Genomic DNA, 8,790 nt, shown 5'->3' with positions numbered 1-8,790 from the left:
TCTCACTGGAAGGAGATTATTTTAACTTGGCTGTATATTGGGCACTGCCTTTTTAGTCATTGTCATTTGCTCAGTGGTGCTGCCCCACCACTTTGTACACATTGCACCCAAATTTTAACCGTCCACCACTTCCAGCTGTAATGCCCTTTTTTTTTTTTACCAATTGACATTCCAGCTTGGGTTTGCCATCTGATTTATGAGCTGTTTTAGCGAATGCCTTGTGCGCGGTCGGCTGCATTTCATTCTTTGTCTACTGAAGCAATATGGCGAAGGCCATTTAATTTTTAGTTTTAGACTTCCATTTTTGTATACTGCTTTTTAGTCCTTTTACCACATGCCTTTTTTAGCTGTCCCCTATTGTCCATTGAAACTGATGCAGTCGCTTCCTTCGTGAAGTCAGGAAAGCAGCCGACTTGATGTATCTGATATTTGGTCCGTCATCTGTTGCTCTGATGTGCTATTGAACAACATATTTAATTCATCAGCAAAGAGCACAGGAGAAATTTTAGGGAGGTTCAATGGATGCCATTAATAAAAAGCAGAAAGAAAAGTGGATCCAGAACAGAGCCTGGTGGTGCATCACAAGTAATGAGGGCTTTGTTAGAGCAAGTCCTTTTTCTGCTAGTGGAAGGGACTTCAGTTATGTGCATCCTGTTTGTTAGTATGATTCAAACCATTGATTACACACTGCTTGGTTGCCATATGTGCCTAATTTCTGAAACAATATCTGGTGATTAACCAAATCAAATGCTTTGGTTACATCAAAGAACAACCCAATCTCTGTGATTGAAAGAAAAGAAAATTTGGTCACAGGGAGCAAGAAGGGCTCATTATCAAAACATCAATGTGGGTTTTGCAAGTACAGATTTGTTAATAAGTTTGCTTTATTCAGGAATTATAACACATAATTACACATTACTTTTTCAGTTACATTCCTTACTGCTGCTAAGGGGTATATTGGTTAGTAATTATTTACAGCATGTTGATCACCATTTTTGAGAACCAGAATGACTCTTGAGATTTTGAAGAGTTCCAGAAAGCAGTCATTGCTTAATACACCGTTTATTTCATCACAAAGGGATCCAGCAATTTCTGTGGCCAGTTTCTTATTAAATGGTCAGACAAACCATCAGTATCACAAAAGCATGAGATATTTGTTTCTCTGATAATTGTTATAACCTCTGCAGCTGGCGTTGGTGTTAAGAAGATTGACCGGTCTGATTTTTTAGCAATTATTTCAGAAAGGTTTTTTTGTTGTTTGGTCATTCCTAAAGAAGGAATACTCACATTATTTGTGGCATGTGTATTAAAAAATTCACTTATTTCTTTATGATCTGATATTCTTTTCCATTCTCACCTAGAAAATAAGGCAGTGGTTTGTTCTTCTAGTACCACTGACAACTTTCCACACAGCTTTATTCGTGTTGATTGAATTTTTAATGTACTGATTGACTGAGAGCCTATCTGACTTGGATATCAGTTTCTGAAGAACTTTCTCATATTTTTTGAAATAATTAAGAAAACTGGGGCTTCTCTTACTTTCTCTTTCCTTTTACAGTCTTTGCTTAGTTGTGTAGGAGCTGAATATTCATTGTGTTATCAACCCTTCATTTTCAGGTTCAGAGTGTCAACAAAATTCTTAGCCTTTATATGAGTGTCTTCTTCCAGGTAAACATTTACCAAAGACTGTGTTTTAACAAATCCTTAAATAATTGTTAACTATCAGGATCATAAATGCACCTCCAGTGAATTATTTTGAGTGAGGTGGACATGGAATTTACTTCATATTGTAGGTTTTCATCCAACAGGAGGCCTTTGCCATCAGAGAGACCATTTGACGAGTTCTCAAGTTTTATTACTGGGGCAGAGTAGGGATTTACAGTGATAGTGTCAGTGGAAGAAGAGAAAGTTGATGTTAGTCTAGTAGGTTCTTTCGGAGTATTTTCCATTGAGAAAGTTGCTAGCTCTTTTCTTAAGTCACTGGCTTCACGTGAAACCACCACTATTTTACATTAAAAGTACACAATAACTTTTTTCCTTTTTGAAATGTAATAAGTAATTGCAGATTACAGATTTTGTAGAAAGTGAGCGATGTTTCCATCTCGTGATCTGTAGCTGCAAGTAATGACTGTTTGCTGTTGTTTCAGTTAAAGTACACAATGTTCAAAGTGCTTTTCTACATTTAGATGATACATTTTATTTGTTTCACTGAACTTAATGCAATTTCTTAAAATTATTATTGAGTCACCACCCCTTTCAGTGGATCTGCAATATCTATCGCCAATGACATAATTGGCAAAATTAAAAATCGGAGCTCATATGCCTTTCTGAGCCCTGGATAAAGGCTAATAATACCTATAGTGGGATGTTGGACAAGCAATAAGTTTCAAATTCTTTCTTGAACTGTACTCCTTTTCCTACATCTCTCAAGTCCTCTTCCTTCACTGCTCTTCCTACAGCTTCAACTCTTCCACTGGGAGTTGCCGCTGCCTTTGAAAGCTTTTATAAGTTTAACCTGTGTGTGCGTGTGTGTGTGTGTGTGTGTGTGTGTGTGTGTGTGTGTGTGTGTGTGTGTGTGTGTGTGTTGTTCTGCCACTGCTTGGTGAGTAGATTTCAGATTTTAAATACACATCAGTGGTATCAACGTAACAGCTCGTTGCTGCATTTGATAAGTGATGTTTTTGAATTGTATTGTATGCAGACAGAGGCTTTTCAGTCCTTGACTAATAATCTGTTCATGTCCTTCCATAAAACTTACTACATAATTGACATTTGTTAATGTGGCTCTTGCTATCATTATCTGTTGCCTGGTCAACCTCAACTGGAATACATATGACTCTGAGTCATACCAGTACTTTCCAAATGCATAAAAAGTGGTTTTTCCAGGGCTCTGACTGTGGGGTCTATTGGTGACATAAAGTTAGGGTCAAGTGTTTTGTATAGGCCTTGGGCTAGGAAGCAGTTGTGTACCTGTAACTATCCTGCAGTACAGGGTCAGTTTTTTTAATATTACACATGTTTTTCAGGTTAGGCAAATGGAGCAAATAGGTTGGTTGTTTTTGTGTTCAATGTGGTCTACAGCGTGCCTTAAGAAGCTCATGGAGGCACCAATTAGATCATTGGTGGTTCCTGCAAAGACCCCAAACAATACAAAAAAAAAGTTTCTTTGCTCTTGTTAGTTATTTAATTTATCCAGTGCTGACATAAGCAAATGCTAACTGCTGAAGTTTTAAGGATATAATCTCTATGCATTTATCTAGAAATACCGTCTTCCTGTTTTCAAATATCAGTATCCATTATCATGAAATACCCCAAAAATGTGGTTTTTGAGTATCAAATCCAAGCCACAGATTCCAAGATGGCTATGTACAGGCAATGGCTGTAATTTTTATGACACATTCTTAAGATTCCAGTCCTGAAAAAAGTTGAAAATTTTATAGATATCGTTAACCGTTTCTAAGATACAGTGTTTAAAAGTTAGCGTACCTGTGCTTGTAAAATATGCACATAAAATGCAGTGTGAGGCAAAAAACATTGTTTAAAAGTGAATAAAGTGACTTAGTAATGGAGAAGTGAAGTGTCTGTTGTAATCAGAAGGGTTCTGGAACTTAAAGTTGTAATCTTTGAGCACATGTGAAAGTTTTGTGCATGTAAATTCTGGACGGAGGTGTAAATTTACCTTGGACTTACTCGGTTTCACAGAAGCAAAATCTCAAAATGTTACTGACCCATGAAATTCTTGTCATACAACTGACATTCCTTGCCATAGTAGGGAAAGAATGGAAACAGCAGTAAAATGCTGGAAAAGTAATAAATAATGGATGATATTGTTGTGGACTGGCAAGACAGCCAATCCACAGTGACGGGTAGCCGAAAGGCACGCGTTTAAGCTCACGCAAACTGGAGTGAGGTCTGGAACAGTTAAGGGAATTAATAGTAGCAAATAAAGTACGTAGTTGATGTAATACTTAACTTTAATCCATAATTGGTGTACATCGCTCTTGACGGTACATGTTTTATAATCTCAATATTAACTGGTAAAGGCGCCTTGCTAGGTCGTAGCAAATGACGTAGCTGAAGGCTATGCTAACTATCGTCTCGGCAAATGACAGCGTATTTGTCAGTGTAGCATTGCTAGCAAAGTCTGCTGTACAACTGGGGCGAGTGCTAGTAAGTCTCTCTAGACCTGCCGCGTGGCGGCGCTCGGTCTGCGATCACTGACAGTGGCGACACGCGGGTCCGACGTATACTAATGGACCGCGGCCGATTTAAATGCTACCACCTAGCAAGTGTGGTGTCTGGCGGTGACACCACAGATATTATACAGTGGTTGTGGTATAGAAAGGGTGGAGTGAAATAGACAGAGTTTGAGAGAAAGAGAGTAACAAAGTGGGATTGGAACACACATGGCTGTGACAGAAGGGTACAAGGAAAATAGTGAAAGACAGTTCCAGTAGGAGAAAAATCCCCAGAAGAAGAAATTAGTATGAGTGAGAACCGGTGATAATCAGAGACAGTCATCAACAGTGGCAACAAAGAACAGAGAAGATAACAGTAGTGAGAAGACAGCTGCAATGTAAAGGATTGAATGAGACATTAGCAGTAAGAAGGTGGCAGTGAGAGGAGACAATAGTAGCAGGGCAGAAGGAAGGGAACCATGACTATGACACGGGGGACAGTTAGAGACAGAGAGAAAATGACAGTGATTGATGGGTATAAGCGACTTGGTGTGATAGCGAGTGAGTGTAAGCAAGTTACAGTTTGAGGAAGATAGAATGTGGCAGCTAGTACCCCACTTTTTAATTGGTCTATTAAACAGGAGCATATTTGCCTTTTTGTGCTCTGATAGGGGCATTTTTCTGTTGGCAAGTGATTTTGTTGCCCTCATAATACCCCGATGTGTGCTTTAAAATAAGATGCATCATTTTCATCTAGGACCCCAAATTGAGTTTACATATTACTCAGAGGGAATTCATTGCTCCCCAGTTTCTTGATTTTTGCACTTGTCTACCCAGTTGTCCAATTATATTGTGATTTTTCTCTCTTTCCACCAGTGCCATTTTCAAGTCCGTTTTGCACCAGCACACTCAAAGGCACTCATGATACTTAAAATGATTCTCCTGACAAGAATCTACTGCTGTCTTGGCAAGTACCCACATGGTTTCAAATTAGTTCCTTAATTTCTTCAATTTAAAATTACTTAGGACACTCTATGAGAGGGGGTTATATCAATTTATTTTTCAATATGATACCCATGTACACCAATACATTTGTGGGCACACTCAGATAACTTCTGCAAACCATTCAAATAAAAAGTCTTTAATTTCAAATCCAACCAAGCATTCACTGCATCATCATTGTCCTTTGAGGTCATTTTTAGGTTTGGAAAAAGAAATAAGACTGATGGAGCCAAATCTGAGGAATATGGCAGATAATGTAAAAATTCAAACCCACCGTCACACAGTATTGCGAGGGCTTTGTGTGCTGATGCACTGTTCTGATGGAAAAGAACTCCACGTGCCAATTTTCCACACTTATTTCCTTTATCTCTTCTTGCAAATGGTGCAGGAGGGTGCAATAGTATGATCCACTGACAGTTACACCTTTTCGCAAGTAATCCGCCGTGTTTACCCCTTCTGCATCACAGAAGACCAATGCCAATAACTTACCAGCTGATTTTTGCACCTGGAGTCTGTTTGGGATAGGGGATGAAGGACGTTTCCATTGTTGTGACAGCTGTTTTGTCTTGGAATCAAAGTGGTGAATCAACATTTTGTCCATTATCACATTCCTTGCAAGAAAGCTGTCTTCATCCACTTCAAATTGGTGCACGATTTATTCATAATGCTGCACATGTTCCCACCTCTGATCTGCATTCAAGTCTTCCAGGACCAACTGAGATGAAACATTGTTATTGATATTCTGGGAATGCAATGTTGTGAGCATGCCCATGAAAGATTCCAAATGTGGTTTCAGTGTGCTGCAATGTTGTTTGATGATCCTATAAAATCGTACCATGAATTGCAGTCACTGTTTCATCAGTGGCAATGGTGTCAGGTCTTCCACTGCTTGGCAAGTCTTCAACACTCATTCTTCAATGTTTGAAGTTGGACACCCAGTTTCTCATTGTTTCATAAGACATAGCACTGTCCTTATGTATATTCCACATGTCCTCCACAATTTCCTTGGGTGTCACTCTCTTCAAATGAAGATATGCAATCACAGCACAGTTCCTTATTCTCTCAATATTCACTATTTTGCTTATACTAAGATATAAAACACATCCAAGTGGCAAAACTAACGAAGCAGGAGATGCGAAATTTGACTTGCATACCCGGAAAGGGTCACTATAAAAGTAGGTGGTGGTATTTGTGGAAGGCACTATGGTAACTAACTTAGGCTATAAACTTTTTGACCACCCCTCATATATCTTGCTGTAAACACTGACTCCCCTCCTGCTGTCATAGTGTGATCCTGGGGATGAACGGACTATAATAAGTTACAGATATGGATGATACTCCACAATTGGACCAAAGTAATCCTGAATTCTGTTATGGTTATTCTCACTTCCAGAATGTGCCTCTGCCATCCTGTGACTATAAGAACTCTTTTTAGGTCTTTTGTTTGCACCATAAGATTTTTATTATCTCGTATTTCAATTACTACATTGGATCATTTAATGTGTTCCTCAGTATAAGTGCCGTACAATGACTGATTTCCCTGACCCCCTATGGCGTACAGTTACATCAAATAAAAGAACATTTCTACATTTTGGATGCTGTGTATTTTAGCAAGTTGTGTTTCCACTGGCAACTCTCATTTGTGGCTGTTCTAAGGTACCAACTGTAATGTAAGACCTGACCCTTTGGACGACATGACTACAGAACTCTGTTTCAGATGCATGGGCAACTGTATTGGGACAGGAGAAGATTCCCAGTGAGACTGGCCAAAGGCTTATGGAGATTATGTGTAAAAGACACGAAGATCACAGAACTAATGGCAAAGATAAAAGCTTTCTGTCATTTAAGCTCAGATTGAGGTAGAAAAAATTTAGTTCTGTTGGAGGGGATGAACAGAATCAAGGAAGAGGGAAAGGCAGCAGTTTGGATAATTCTCTTATTTTTGAGCAAAAGAATGAATACAACCTGTTACCTGGTTGAGGGCAGGAACCTCATTGAGCTCTACAAGAAAGTTGGGTGCAGCATACTATTAAATTTTTATTATGATGCACATCAGAAATGAGGTGAGCAGGAAAAGCTAGATCTCACTGCTAGGTAGCAATCATGGCAGCAGTAAATTTGTGTGTGTTTGTGCGAAAGAGAGAGAGAGAGAGAGAGAGAGAGAGAGAGAGAGAATAAAACGTGTCTTTTGAACAGAGAAATATTGCAATTGCACCTTTGTTTAAAATCACTGTATGCAAGGTAACGTAGCTTAAACAGTGTTCATACATCTGTTCTGACATTATGTGAACTCAGTTTGACAGTTGAATGACAGTTCTAAAATTTCCTGGCCTGCCACACATCTTCAAGACAGGATGCTGTAGCACAGAATAATGTAACACTCTGCAGGCACTGTGCTGTGAGTTGTGCTGAGGCTGCAAGTACTATTCTGGCTTCAACAAGTGTGGTGTCCATCCCTATCAGTTTACATACATACCCCCTGCGGGTCCGGGGATTAGAATAGGTCCGAGGTATTCCTGCCTGTCGTAAGAGGCGACTAAAAGGAGTCCACCCCCCTCACGGGGGTAGTTAGCGCCTGCGTCCGGAGACGGACGGTTTCACGACCTATAATCGTGGTCTCTTTGGTTTTTCACTTCTCGTTTCTTCCTTCCTTTTGTTGGTTCCTTTCCTTGCTCTTCTCCACTTCACTGTCTTCCTTACTCTTTCCCTTGACTTCTCCTTTCCTTCTCATTGCCTTTTTCTCCTTTCCTTCTCATTGCCTTCTTCTCCTTGCCTTTTTCTCCTTTCCTTCTCATTGCCTTCTTCTCCTTGCCTTCTCATTGCCTTCTTCTCCTTGCCTTCTCTGGTCTCCGCCTCGGCGTTTGAGACAGTCTGTCCTCTTTCTCCCTCTCTCTCTTCTTTTTCCTCTTCTTCCTTCCTCCCTGTGCGTGTCTGAAGGCCGACCCACGCGTTCGCACGCGTAGCCGGTGACGGGGTAACGCGTAAGTCCCCGCCCTGGGTAGACATGTAAGGCACGCGCGTACCCCCTGGTAAAGGCCAGGCCCGGGGAGGGGTGATTGCCTGAGCTGATACCTTCTGACCATGCCGATTGGTCCCTCCGTCTGTTTCTCGGGAGGTGTGACCTGAGGTGTAAACATTCACCTAAGGCGGGAGTGCCCTCTGAGAGGGTCCCCACAAGGAAGGAGCGCGCCATCGGAGACGCTGGCAATCATGGGGGATTCCTCCGCAATGGATTCTACTCCATCGCTTTCGGCTTCGACCCAAAAACGGAAACGTGACCAGCCAACAGTGACAAAAGTACTACCGCCTGCCCCACAGTTCCTCGTAGTTTCTCGATCTGAGGACGGAAAGGATTTTTCCTCTGTCAACCCTTTCGTCATTCAGAAGGGCGTAGATGCCATAGCCGGATCTGTCAAATCTTGTACCAGGTTGCGTAACGGTACCTTATTACTAGAAACTGAGAGTGCCTTTCAGGCGCAAAAACTGCTTCGGGCCACACTCTTGTACACGTTCCCTGTCCGGGTGGAGGCCCACCGCACTTTGAATTCGTCTCGTGGTGTAGTCTATAGTAGCTCCCTCGACGGATTGACTGACGAGGAGCTTCAATCTT

The sequence above is a fragment of the Schistocerca serialis genome, chromosome 6 (assembly GCF_023864345.2).
Source record: "Schistocerca serialis cubense isolate TAMUIC-IGC-003099 chromosome 6, iqSchSeri2.2, whole genome shotgun sequence".
NCBI classification, from domain to species: Eukaryota; Metazoa; Arthropoda; class Insecta; order Orthoptera; family Acrididae; genus Schistocerca; species Schistocerca serialis.
This window is presented reverse-complemented; position numbering follows the sequence as displayed.